Source organism: Schistocerca cancellata, chromosome 7, assembly GCF_023864275.1.
Source record: "Schistocerca cancellata isolate TAMUIC-IGC-003103 chromosome 7, iqSchCanc2.1, whole genome shotgun sequence".
Classification (NCBI taxonomy): Eukaryota; Metazoa; Arthropoda; class Insecta; order Orthoptera; family Acrididae; genus Schistocerca; species Schistocerca cancellata.
In genome coordinates this window covers 355,120,746-355,134,514 of record NC_064632.1, presented here as the reverse complement: position 1 = coordinate 355,134,514, position 13,769 = coordinate 355,120,746, and positions in this window count along the sequence as shown.

The following is a 13,769-nucleotide window of genomic DNA, read 5'->3' as shown; positions in this document are numbered from 1 at the left end:
TATGAAGGGATATTTCCTGAGTATTTTGGTGTAAGGGAATCCTGATCTCCAGTAACCTGTTACAGAGTAATTGAATTTTATTTGATTTCTTGCCCTCATTATTTTTTATCTGTATTGCATGAAAATATCTGCATTCGGGAGAACTACGGTTCAATCCCGCGTCCGGCCATCCTGATTTAGGTTTTCCGTGATTTCCCTAAATCGCTCCAGGCAAATGCCGGGATGGTTCCTTTGAAAGGGAACGGCCCACTTCCTTCCCCATCCTTCCCTAATCCAATGAGACCGATGACCTCGCTGTCTGGTCTCCTTTCCCAAAACAACCCAACCCAAAATATCTGCATAACACTGCAATTGTATTCACTGTGTGTCTTGTTAGAAAACACTTGTTCCATTCACTCATTGTACTTGTTCTTGATAATAATGAAGCCCACATTTTATGCTTCAACCTGAAGATTGCATTCAGTACAGTTTGGTTCTGTATCATTTTTTCCGGCTGACTTAGTTGTTCGTTACAGTGGCAAGCAACAGTATAGGTAGTTTGCTACAGTGCATCTTGTGTGCAGGTTCACTGAATGCAATGGAAAAGCGGTGCATCACTGCTAAGCTGAGATATTCTCCCATTGACGTCGATCTCATTACCCTTTTTTAGGATCTGTTTGCAGGTTATTGGATTACTGTATGTTTTGTATTGCCATATTACAGAGTTTTTCACTGTTGTGAAGTATTTTCGCATAAATAAAGGTAAATGTGGTAACAAAATAAATAAATAATGAGAAAATGCACTATGGGTGACAAATCAGAGGCCTGTACATTTGAGGCAAAGATGTGCACGTTCCTGAATGCATTAATGATGTGAACAGCAGTGTTGGATTTTGCATTATGTTGATGGAATACTCCATTTCTACCAAGAGGAATAAAATCACAGGGCTACCATTCGTCCCACATTCTGGAGAGCGTTCAGCCTCCCCTAAATAATTATCAAATCAATTGTGTACTTATACAACCTCTTTCATCATCTTGGATTGGACAGTTTTTTTCTGGGGGGAAAGGCTTACACAGGCTTAGACCACATAGACCTGTAGAACAGAGAAACCCTCTATAAAGTCATTTAAAACTTTATTTAATTAATGTCGTGTGACTAGGTCCTCCCGTCGGATAGACCATTCGGCGGGTGCAAGTCTTTCATTTTGACGTCACTTCGGCGAATTGCGCGTGAATGGGGATGAAATGATGATGATTGGGACAACACAACACCCAGTCCTTGAGAGGAGAAAATCTCCGACTCAGCCGGGGAGGGGAATGCGCTGACCACTCAGCTACCGGAGGTGGACATTGAAAACTAATTTAATTATATTAACAGGTTTTCTTTTTCTATTCTGGAAAATTATATCAAAACTTTTTCTATTTTGTTAATTACTTTGATCAGTTTTCAAAACACTAAGGTTAAATCAATAAAACGTGGCGTAACACTAAATTGCCTGAGCTTCCTTCTGATAGTGACTTAACTAAGATGAGGATGTTTTAATACGTAAGATAATGGCTTATGAGACAATGTAAAATTCCAGCTTCTGCAATATCTTCAGATGACCAGTTGGCGCACTGTCCTTTCATAACTACTTGTTGTTGACAGTCAGAGAAAGAGCCATTAACCACTTTTTGAACATGTTTTAATTTCAGTAATTCAGGACTACATCGGGAGAGATGAACCAGTAAATGTGCATTATTTTGCCTCCAGTCTTTTATTTCTGTTTCCATAATGTCTAATTGTCGGTGTAAGCGCATATTTCACAACACTGTCTGTTTTCATGGTTAATGTTCTGTCTAGCTGTAATTTCTTTATTAGTTAGTAATGTATTCCCTGTAAAGTATCATCTTTAAGGAAACTTCGTTTTTGTGCCAGAATATTTGTCTCATTATTATGCACATTGCTACATCCTAAATCAGCAGCGGTCGACGGCAGATTTATAGTTAGTACAGCATCAGTCTTCATCTTGAGTTTAGGAAGAATATTCAACAATACAATCTTCAAATCCCTTTCCTGAAACGAACAGTAAAATGAATTGGGGCTGAAAACAAATCTGCTGGTTTACAAGCATTTATCCATTTTTCGTTTGTCTCACTGTTTTTACGAAATATGTGAAACTTAATTCCTAACTTACTTACTTACCTGCTGTGGTTAGTACAACTGGAAACTGCGCAGCAAACCATTACTTTTCACTTAACAACTTGCACTGAAAAAATCCTCAATACACGGATAATTATGGCGTAACTCTCTACTCAATCGCCACTCACCAATAAAAATTGCTACTGCCATTAAACAACCTTGTTTTCGCTCGTAAACGCAATTACAATATGTTATGGCAATTACTGGCTACTGAGCGCTGGCGGGGTTCACTCTGGCGTCAGCAATGCGGCCTGCTACTGCGCACACACCTCCGTGGGCGGAACGTTCAAGAACGTTCGTGACGTTTCCGCGAGAGGGTGGCGCTGAGCAGTTGTCAGTTGTTTCTGGAGGGCTGAGAAGCGCTAGGCCGTTTTTGCATGGGCCAACGCGAGAGAGCGTCAAAATTGGCATAATTGACAGCTTTGAATTTTTCCCCAGTTTTTTCTTTTTTTGTGCTGTGCATCCAAAAAATATCGGGAGGAGGCGTGGGGGGTGCGCGAACACCGCAGCACCCACGGAGTCGGAGCTCCTGAATGCAACCTTTTGTTGTGTTATCAAAAACACAACATTAAAAACTGCTGATAGAGAATGTCACCTTCCCCTGTCTTCCGATATTTTCATTTTCTATAGAAATTCTGCTTCCGCCCGTAGTGTGGCTGCCACTATGATTCTGAGTCTTGTGTTCCAGTATTAGTAACCTCTCTAACGAGAAATGTGTTTGGTTTTGAACTTACCTGAATCACTTCTGTGATCTAAATAAATAATCTGTCCTGTTTTTTGGTTTCCTTTTTATAATGCCGAAATCGGCAACCCGGGGTAGAAAACTGTATACCCTCACTGGAAATGAATTTTGTTGTTTTCCAAGACTCGTTCAGGTAAACCATAACTCTGCTGAGAGCGTGATTCTTACTTGTAGTCAAGCCCTTGGCCGAGAATAGACGGAGGTCGGTTTATTGTTGTGGTATACTGTTGGAAGCACTCACTGTATTACAAAAATCGGTAAACACTACTGCCAACCTGTAATACGAGGTGCAGTCAAGTTCTAAGGCCTCCGATTTTTTTTCTCTGGACTGGAAAGAGATAGAAACATGCGCATTGTTTTAAAATGAGGCCGCGTTCATTGTCAATATGTACCAGAGATGGCAGCACCGTACGGCAGATGGAATTTTACCGCCAGCGGCGAGAATGAGAACTGTTTTAAATACTTAAAATGGCGACGTTTTCCTTACTTGAACAGCGTGCACTCATTCATTTTCTGAATTTGCGTGGTGTGAAACCAATTGAAATTCATCGACAGTTGAAGGAGACAGGTGGTGATGGAGTTATGGATGTGTCGAAAGTGCGTTCGTGGGTGCGACAGTTTAATGAAGGCAGAACATCGTGTGACAACAAACCGAAAGAACCTCGGGCTTGCACAAGCTGGTCTGACGACATGATCAAGAACGTGGAGAGAATTGTTTTGGGGGATCGCTGAATGACTGTTGAACAGATCGCCTCCAGAGTTGGCATTTCTGTGGGTTCTGTGCACACAATCCTGCATGACGACCTGAAAATGCGAAAAGTGTCATACAGGTGGGTGCCACGAATGCTGACGGACAACCACATGGCTGCCCGTGTGGCATGTTGCCAAGCAATGTTGACGCACAACGACAGCATGAATGGGACTTTCTTTTCGTCAGTTGTGACAATGGATGAGACGTGGATGCCATTTTTCAATCCAGAAACAAAGCGCCAGTCAGCTCAATGGAAGCACACAGATTCACCACCACCACAAAAATTTCGGGTAACCGCCAGTGCTGAAAAAATGATGGTGTCCATGTTCTGGGACAGCGAGGGCGTAATCCTTACCCATTGCGTTCCAAAGGGTACTACGGTAACAGGTGCATCCTATGAAAATGTTTTGAAGAACGAATTCCTTCCTGCAGTGCAACAAAAACGTCCGGGAAGGGCTGCGCGTGTGCTATTTCACCAAGACAACGCACCCGCACATCGAGCTAACGTTACGCAGCAGTTTCTTCGTGATAACAACTTTGAAGTGATTCCTCATGCTCCCTACTCACCTAACCTGGCTGCTACTGACTTTTGCCTTTTTCCAACAATGAAAGACACTCTTCGTGGCCGCACATTCAATAGCCGTGCTGCTATCCTCAGCGATTTTCCAGTGGTCAAAACAGACTCCTAAAGAAGCCTTCGCCGCTGCCATGGAATCATGGCGTCAGCGTTGTGAAAAATGTGTACGTCTGCAGGGCGATTACGTCGAGAAGTAACGCCAGTTTCATCGATTTCGGGTGAGTAGTTAATTAGAAAAAAAAATCGGAGGCCTTAGAACTTGAATGCACCTCGCACAGTGCATGTATAAATGTGCAACAGTCAAAACAATTTCCACGCATTGTTTTCCTGTGGGCACTACTGATAATGTGCTAAGTAAATGTCGTGTGACTAGGGCCTCCCGTCGGGCACACCGTTCGCCGGGTGCAAGTCTTTCGATTTGACGCCACTCCGGCGACTTGCGCGTCGATGGGGATGAAATTATGATGATTAGGCTAACACAACACCCAGTCCCTGAGCGGAGAAAATCTCCAACCCAGCCGAGAATCGAACCTGGGCCCTTAGGATTGACGGTCTGTCGCGCTGACCAGTTTATTATTTTTTTAATCTTATTTTGTTCGCTTTCGTTCGTTACATCTGCTCGGGGCGGACGTCGTAAGACATCCGTTTTTGTTCGTTGTTGATCAAATAACTCAGTTTTTTTATTACAGAGGGCTGCTAACCCTCTGACCGAACACGCTGAACTACCGTGCCAGTGACCACTCAGCTACCGGGGGCGGACTGCTGTCTATGAGAGTAGAAAGTATTAAACGATATGCAACATCGCTAGTGCTGTTACCTAAGCTTTATTGTCAAAGAGGGCTTGAGTCGTGACTGATGACTCTTTTGTTTCAAAAATAACTTTTTAAGCACCCTATAGAATATACACTGACGGACTGATACCCCTTTAATGCCAGTTTGTACAGTGACGAATGTAGTATCTGAAGCAATAGGAAATTCAAATGTCACCAAATTAGGGAATGATGCCCTTTAAAAAAATATATACGTCTCAAATACAGCAGTCTGCTAGAAGACGCTTCACCATCTAAGCTGTGCCGCTGAGTATACAAACGGCGTTAATGATTATCCAGCTGCATTGTACTTCTGGCGTTCTACTGCGTTGACAGAGGACTTGCTTCGGCAGTTTCACAGGGAAGTTCCTGAACATCCGCCTTCTATCCTCGACATGTCCCTGGGTGGTTGCCATCTTTTTTCCAAACTGAAAGACTTTTTGGCCGTAAAGCATATGGAAGTGTAACATGAAGCTAGTGCCTGGCTCAACAACTTGGCGAAAGTGAGTGGGCAGTAGGCATAGAAAAGCTTTTAGAGCACTACGACAAATGTTTAAACCTGGACAGTGGCTACGTAGAAAAGTAGCTAAATTTTCGAAATACATTGTAAATTGAACTTTTTTGATCTTGAATAAAAATGTCTGGGGAAACAAACGTTGCTTGCTTTTAGAATGACCCTCGTAATTCCCAGCATGCGTCTACTAATTCCCGCCGAACAACCCTCAATTTATGAATGGTTTTCGAATTATTAGAAGTCTATGTCACCCTATCGTAAGTCAAACTGGTAATATAACCTATCCATGTAGCCTAAAGCAGCGCGCTACCTAACGAGACAAGTATGTGGGCTGCCCGTGGATCGAAACCACGTGCCGTGTGATCGACTATCGATCTTGTACACCGTCCAGTTCGATTGCCGTTTGTATGTAATTTAGTCGTTCGTTTAGGGAAATGCCTCGTCGGCTCCCAACCTTCGCGTCAGAATATGTTACGTGGAAGCAGGACAAATACAACATACAGTGCAAGCCGTCACTTGCTTTAATCTTAAACATATGTCTGAGTGAAGGTAAATGTTATTACTTTTATTTATTTATTTATTTAGCCATCCGTGGACATTCTAAAAAGTATGTATTATCTTTACAGAAAGAAATATATTATTTTGTAAATAACCTTCAAATCGTGTGCTACTAATATGAGTCTTCTATATGAATTACTGAATTTACTCATGGCGCTTTTGTTGCCCTATGCAGGTAATCACTCTCAGAACTCAAATTAATAATAAAATTAACTAATTTAAAATGTTCAAATGTGTGTGGATTTCTAAGGGACCAAACTGCTTTGGTCATCGGTCCCTAGACTTACACACTACTTAAACTAACTTATGCTAAGAACAACCCATGCTCGAGGGAGGACTCGAAACTCTGGCGGGAGGGGCCGCGCAGTCCGTGACATAACTCCTCAAACCGCGCGGCCATTAACTAATTTAATAATACTTAACCTTAAATTGCTGGTGTACCCATGTACCACCACAATAAAATGAAAACAGTGAATGGTAGAGGGAGTACGAATGAGATCAGTGTCGTATTTAAGTTTTACAAAAAAGACAAGTTTTATTAAATCTTTAGTAACTACAAGTTTCTGGAGAACCAGCTGATTAATCATATACAAAAATGACAAACACTAATCAGTTAACGAATGGCGTTTAATAGGGACAGCATACATTGAGGTGGAAGCTGTACAAATTCTCCCCTGAATTAATCCCTTTGTCAACGCAATCTGATTTTATGTGAATCCACCGGGAGGGCCCATCTCTATTCAAATGGAATCACATACGATCAGCTATACCACAAACTAAGGTTCACCTGAGAACAGGAAGCTGAGAATATCAATTAATAACCCTACCCCAGCGCAGCAGTACTTTACCCTTTCACCTTGACTGAGGCAGCAGCAGAAAACGGCGCTCCGTGGGCGAGGAGCGGTGCGTAATGTTCTGTTGCATCCACGAAAATACGCAAACTACGCAGTCTGGTGTTCTGATTATCAGAACGCGGGGAACTTCCGTATCAAAGCGCTGAAAATCCCAGCCGATTTCAGTGTGAGGTGCACCCGTTCGCTGGTCTAGCCAAACCAATTTGACTCACAGGCACGGTGGCGCGTGCCTGAATTACCAAATGTAAGGTGGTCGACTCAGGGCGAGTCAGTTCACCCTCATGACACACGATGTGACTGAGAGGATATCCAATCCCACTGTTGGTGTACCCGAACACTGCCACAGGCTCTTAAGATACAGAGTACAAGTCTCACCACTAAGGAAAGACCTTGAAACCTTCCCGTCTCCTCTATATCTCTTTTTTTTTTGTTACGCAACTTCCCCTTCTACAATAACCTATGAAACCTTTCCTTAGGATTTCTATCTCTTGCTTAATAATAACCAATGAAATAGAGAAACAAATAAAATCGCACAAAAGAGGAAAGGCCTCTGGACCTGATGGGATACCAGTTCAATTTTACACAGAGTACGCGGAGGAACTTGCCCCCCTTCTTGCAGCGGTGTACCGTAGGTCTCTAGAAGAGCGTAGCGTTCCAAAGGATTGGAAAAGGGCACAGGTCATCCCCGTTTTCAAGAAGGGACGTCGAACAGATGTGCAGAACTATAGACCTATATCTCTAACGTCGATCAGTTGTAGAGTTTTGGAACACGTATTGTGTTCGAGTATAATGACTTTTCTGGAGACTAGAAATCTACTCTGTAGGAATCAGCATGGGTTTCGAAAAAGACGGTCATGTGAAACCCAGCTCGCGCTATTCGTCCACGAGACTCAGAGGGCCATAGACACGGGTTCACAGGTAGATGCCGTGTTTCTTGACTTCCGCAAGGCGTTCGATATAGTTCCCCTCAGTCGTTTAATGAACAAAGTAAGAGCATATGGACTATCAGACCAATTGTGTGATTGGATTGAGGAGTTCCTAGATAACAGGACGCAGCATGTCATTCTCAATGGAGAGAACTCTTCCGAAGTAAGAGTGATTTCAGGTGTGCCGCAGGGGAGTGTCATAGGACCGTTGCTATTCACAATATACATAAATGACCTGGTGGATGACATCGGAAGTTCAATAAGGCTTTTTGCAGATGATGCTGTGGTGTATCGAGAGGTTGTAACAATGGAAAATTGTACTGAAATGCAGGAGCATCTGCAGCGAATTGACGCATGGTGCAGGGAATGGCAATTGAATCTCAATGTAGACAAGTGTAATGTGCTGCGAATACACAGAAAGATAGATCCTCTATCATTTAGCTACAAAATAGCAGGTCAGCAACTGGAAGCAGTTAATACCATAAATTATCTGGGAGTACGCATTAGGAGTGATTTAAAATGGAATGATCATATAATGTTGATCGTCGGAAAAGCAGATGCCAGACTGAGATTCATTGGAAGAATCCTAAGGAAATGCAGTCCGGAAACAAAGGAAGTAGGTTAAGTACGCTTGTTCACCCACTGCTTGAATACTGCTCAGCAGTGTGGGATCCGTACCAGATAGGGTTGATAGAAGATATAGAGAAGATCCAACGGAGAGCAGCGCGCTTCGTTCCAGGATAATTTAGTAATCGCGAAAGCGTTACGGAGATGATAGATAAACTCCAGTGGAAGACTCTGCAGGAGAGACGCTCAGTAGCTCGGTACGGGCTTTTGTCAAAGTTTCGAGAACATACCTTCACCGAAGAATCAAGCAGTACATTGCTCCCTCCTACGTATATCTCACGAAGAGACCATGAGGATAAAATCAGAGAGATTAGAGCCCACACAGAGGCATACCGACAATCCTTCTTTCCACGAACAATACGAGACTGGAATAGAAGGGAGAACCGATAGAGGTACTCAAGGTACCCTCCACCACACACCGTCAGGTGGCTTGCGGAGTATGGATGTAGATGTAGATGTAGAAATCTTCCCTTTGAAATTAATTCTCTTTCTCAATCTTCGCATATAAATTTAATTGCTGCTTATTAAAAGTAATTTGCTGATTATTTCGACGAAACATAGAATGTGTCGTTACCTGCAATAACCCAGAACTGTTCCTTACCTTTTTTACTGCTACTGGATCGCCATCTGACTGCTACAACGAACTGCGACATGAATATACTTACTCTGGTTTACTATACTCTATTAGCTGGTGGTGGGCTGTCATAATAAGTGGCTGTAGTTATTACCAAAGCTGACGTTATTCTTTAACAGCTAAGCTGGCGTTATTCTTTAATTAATTTGACTGAAGTTACGTAATTCATAGTTACACTTTATCTTGACAGCAATAAAATTTTTGCAAAGTTTTACGTTGATGGTTTTTGGGATGGATTATAATCAGTAATGAAATATTGCTGGCAAAAATTAATTATATTCTGAAAACGTTTCTTCAAATATTTACTGCTGGTAATGAAATTATTGCACAAACGTTCAAATGGGACTTACTTTTTACAATAATCTTACAACTAGCTTTGCGCAAGCATGCCTTCAGTAGTCTTGAGTTTCGCAAAGAAAATAATGCAATAATATTAGTTCCTCTTATGATAATAGTTAGCAGATGTCTCTGTACATCCGTTTATAATCTCTTGTAAATCATAGCTGGTGGCTGGCAGGCACACTGCTCCTCTCAACCTCTCGCTTCAGACCTGCTACCAACTCGTTTCACATCTCGCTTACTACTGACATCCTACGAAAGCTGAAGTGTGGTCTCTCTTGCCAACAATACTTTGGTGCAGACATTCCCTGCTACCACAATTATTTCCAACATGACAAATATTAATTATTCCTACTTAATCCTATTAATAAAATATAAACATCTTTCGTAAATTATAGTTTGACAATAGACAATAGAAATATATACGTCTTACAGCGTGAAGTTCTCCACCAGGGGAGGACCAGAAGACGAAGTCCCTCGAAGAATCACAACCACTTTCCTCCAAGCCTCGGTACGGGAGCCGAATTAGCAAAACGAAACCTCCCCGACATTCACAAACCAATCGAACTATATTCTACTCATTTAACCTCCCCTCTTGAGTGTTCAGTTGGCCTGGTAGCCAATCTGCACACAGCACTGGGATTCCCACCCTGGGGAGCAAGCCTACTTTGTGTACCGGGAGAGCCAATCAGCGCATCCAAATCTTTCGTGTATGAAGAAAGATCGTAGGTAAGTGCCAGAAAGAAAAAGACACTAAGATAAACTTTCATTTCAGTCACATCAGAACCTTCGTCCTGAAAACTCTACTTACTTTACCAAAAGCACTCAGGTCAATTTCTGCTCTATGTTTTTATTTCTTTTGACGCACTTTTCTAAATGTCAATTACACATTATTTTATCCTTATTACAGCTGATTCTTATGCCTACCTCCAAATTTTACAATTTAAGATCATATGTTCCTGTTGATGTTTACACGCCAGGTTAGCCGAGCGCGCTAACGCACTGCTTCCTGGACTCGGGTAGGTACGCCGGCCCCAGATCGAATCCGCCCGGCGGATTAACGACGAGGGCCGGTGTGCCGGCCAGCCTGGATGTGATTTTTAGGCGGTTTTCCTCATACCCCTAGGTGAATACCGGGCTGGTCCCCACGTCCCGCCTCAGTTACACAGCTCGCAGACATCTGAACACTTTCGCACTATTCCATGGCTTATACTAGTCACAGACAGTTGGGGTACACTAATTCCTTCCCGGGGGTACGTGGTGGCGGCAGGAAGGGCATCCGGCCACCCCTTCAACTAACATTGCCACATCCGATTAACCAAGCCGACCCTGCGTATCCGCGGGAAAAACGGCAGAAGCAAAAGAAAGAAAAGAAATATTCCTGTTGATGTTTAACTACACTAGAAGGAAACAGTAAAATGTCATTAGCAAAATTAAGATAGCGTGGGCATATTTACTTAACACGTGTTCATTCTTCGATTTTCCTGTTTAGGGCTCTAATAAACTTCCGCTCGAACTTTCGATTCCTTATAATACACTTGGGTCACAAAAGTCATGGGATACCTCCTAATATTGTGTCGGACCTCCTTTTGTCGGGCGGAGTGCAGCAGCTCGACACGGCATGTACTCAACAAGTCGCTGGATGTCCCCTGGAGAAATTGAGCCATGCTGCCTCTATGGACGTCCAAAGCTGCGATAGTGTTGCTGGTGCAGGATTTCGTGCGCAAACTGACCTCTCGATTATTCCCCATAAGTGTTCCATGGGAATCATGTCGTGCGATCTGAGAGGCCAAGTCATTCGCTCGAACTGTCCATAATGTTCTTCAAACCAATCAAACAATTGTGGCCCGCTGACATAGAGCATTCTCATCCACAAAATTCCTTCGTTTTATAGGAACACGAAGTCCTTGAACGGTCGCCAAGAGATTCAGCTGGACCAGATGACAGTGTATAAGCCTACCACTACTATTGTGATTTAGCATACTTTAACCTACATGACAGAAAAACCTTTCTCTATGTTCTCACGTACACTATATCCCAACAGAACAAATAGTCCTGTTACGGGAAAAGCCACCTTCTTACTAAATTTTAGTTTAGTTTCCAAATAAAGTACACTATGGGAGGATAGTCCTGTTAATGGGAAAAGCTAATAAATAGAGTCACCCTTTTTACAGGATTTGACCGTGTGACGTGTCTAATGGATAAGTAAATCAGACTATTCAATTCTTTTCCTAAGATTTTACCCACAGGTTAACTAGAAACGCAGTGTGAATAATGTTATAATGAAGCTAGGACAACTCAGTTCCAAGTTCATTTAGTGGTTTAAAACATGTACTAATGGTCGCCAGCCTATCCAGGCAATGAAACAATGAGGTATTGGAAAAGCAGAAGTATGAGTTTTTGCCTGCTTTCTTCCTACTGTTTAATTCGGTTCTTCAAATTAATATTACTCCAAATAAACAATGCTAGTGCAGGCACTGGAATTTCTTTTTTACTACTACACCCTTGTACATTACGTTTTAAAAAGAGAAAAAGCGCAGTAGATAACTTCTGGGAAGCTAAAACACTTGGCCGGGGGGGACATATAGAAAATCATTTTCTATAATAAACAAACTTAAATACTAAAATACTTAGATATTAAAGCACACACTTTTTATACTGATCTTTTCACTTCAAGAAAACCTCTTACTTACTGGAATTTACTTTCAAAAGCTGTTATTCTTTGAACTACCTCGGTATTGTCATTTACCAGTTTCTAGTAACTTGGCTATACTCTGACCGAATTTTACGTAAGCAGACTTTTACTATAACACTTTGTAATTGTTAAGAAAACACAAAAATAATTAAAATGGTGCCTCTTTATATTAACTTGGCACTTCACAAATCTGTAAAATAGGATACTCTCATTCATCAAACACCAAGAAGGAACCCTATATAGGTACATGATTAGGATGAAATAGGGTGAACCACTTTCTTTAAAGTCCAAGAATGATTATTAAAACACAGGTTAAATTAATGGTTCACACTGTACAGAAGTAAATTTACTACAAAAGTCTTATCTGCTAGCTGTAGGCTTGGGCGTGGCGAACAGCTATGGCGGCTACATTACCCACAGTACGGCCTGCAAGTTTCTTGCCGTATGAGCTCAATTTCTCTTCTTGGTGTCGTTCAGTTTTACATACAGTGGCTCAACAACTCGCAGCTCTGCCGTAAGCTGTTTGCAGTCTCCATCCGAGGCATTTTGTGCGAATTTGCAGGAAAAGCATTTTCTGCTCCACATGGGTGTTGCCTCAATTACTGCTGTCTCTCTTCCGTTCCACTCTCGAAAGGCACGCGGGAAAAGCGAGCACTTAAATTTTTCTGTGCGAGCCCTGATTGATTTTATCATGATGATCATTTCTCCCTATGTAGGTGGGTGCCAACAGAATGTTTTCGCAGTCGGAGGAGAAAATTGGTGATTGAAATTTCATGAAAAGATCCCGTCGCAACGAAAAACGCCTTTGTTTTAATGATTGCCACTCCAATTCACGTATCATGTCTGTGACACTATCTCCCCTATTTCGCGATAATACAAAACGAGCTGCCCTTCTTTGTACTTTTTCGATGTTATCCGTCAGTCCCACCTGATGCGGTTCCCACACCGCACAGCAATACTCCAGAATAGGGTGGACAAGCGTGGTGTAAGCAGTCTCTTTAGTGGAACTGTTGCAACTTCTAAGTGTTCTGCCAATGAATCGCAGTCTTTGGTTTGTTCTACCCACAATATTATCTATGTCATCGTTCCAATTTAGGTTATTTGTAATTGTAATCTCTAAGTATTTAGCTGAATTTACAGCCTTCAGATTTGTGTGACTTATCGCGTAATCGAAATTTAGCTGATTTCTTTTAGTGCTCATGTGAATAACTTCGCACTTTTCCTTATTCAGGGTCAATTGTCACTTTACGCACCATACAGATATTTTATCTAAATCATTTTGCAAGTCATTTTGGTGATCTGATGACTTTACAAGACGGTAAACGACAGCATCATCTGCAAACAATCTAGCACGGCTCCTCGGATTGTCTCCTATGTCGTTAATAAAAGTCAGGAACAGTAGAGGGCCTATAACAGCCGCGCGGGATTAGCCGATCGGTCTAGGGCGCTGCAGTCATGGACTGTGCGGTTGGTCCCGGCGGAGGTTCGAGTCCTCCCTCGGGCATGGGTGTGTGTGTTTGTCCTTAGGATAATTTAGGTTAAGTAGTGTATAAGCTTAGGGACTGATGACCTTAGCAGT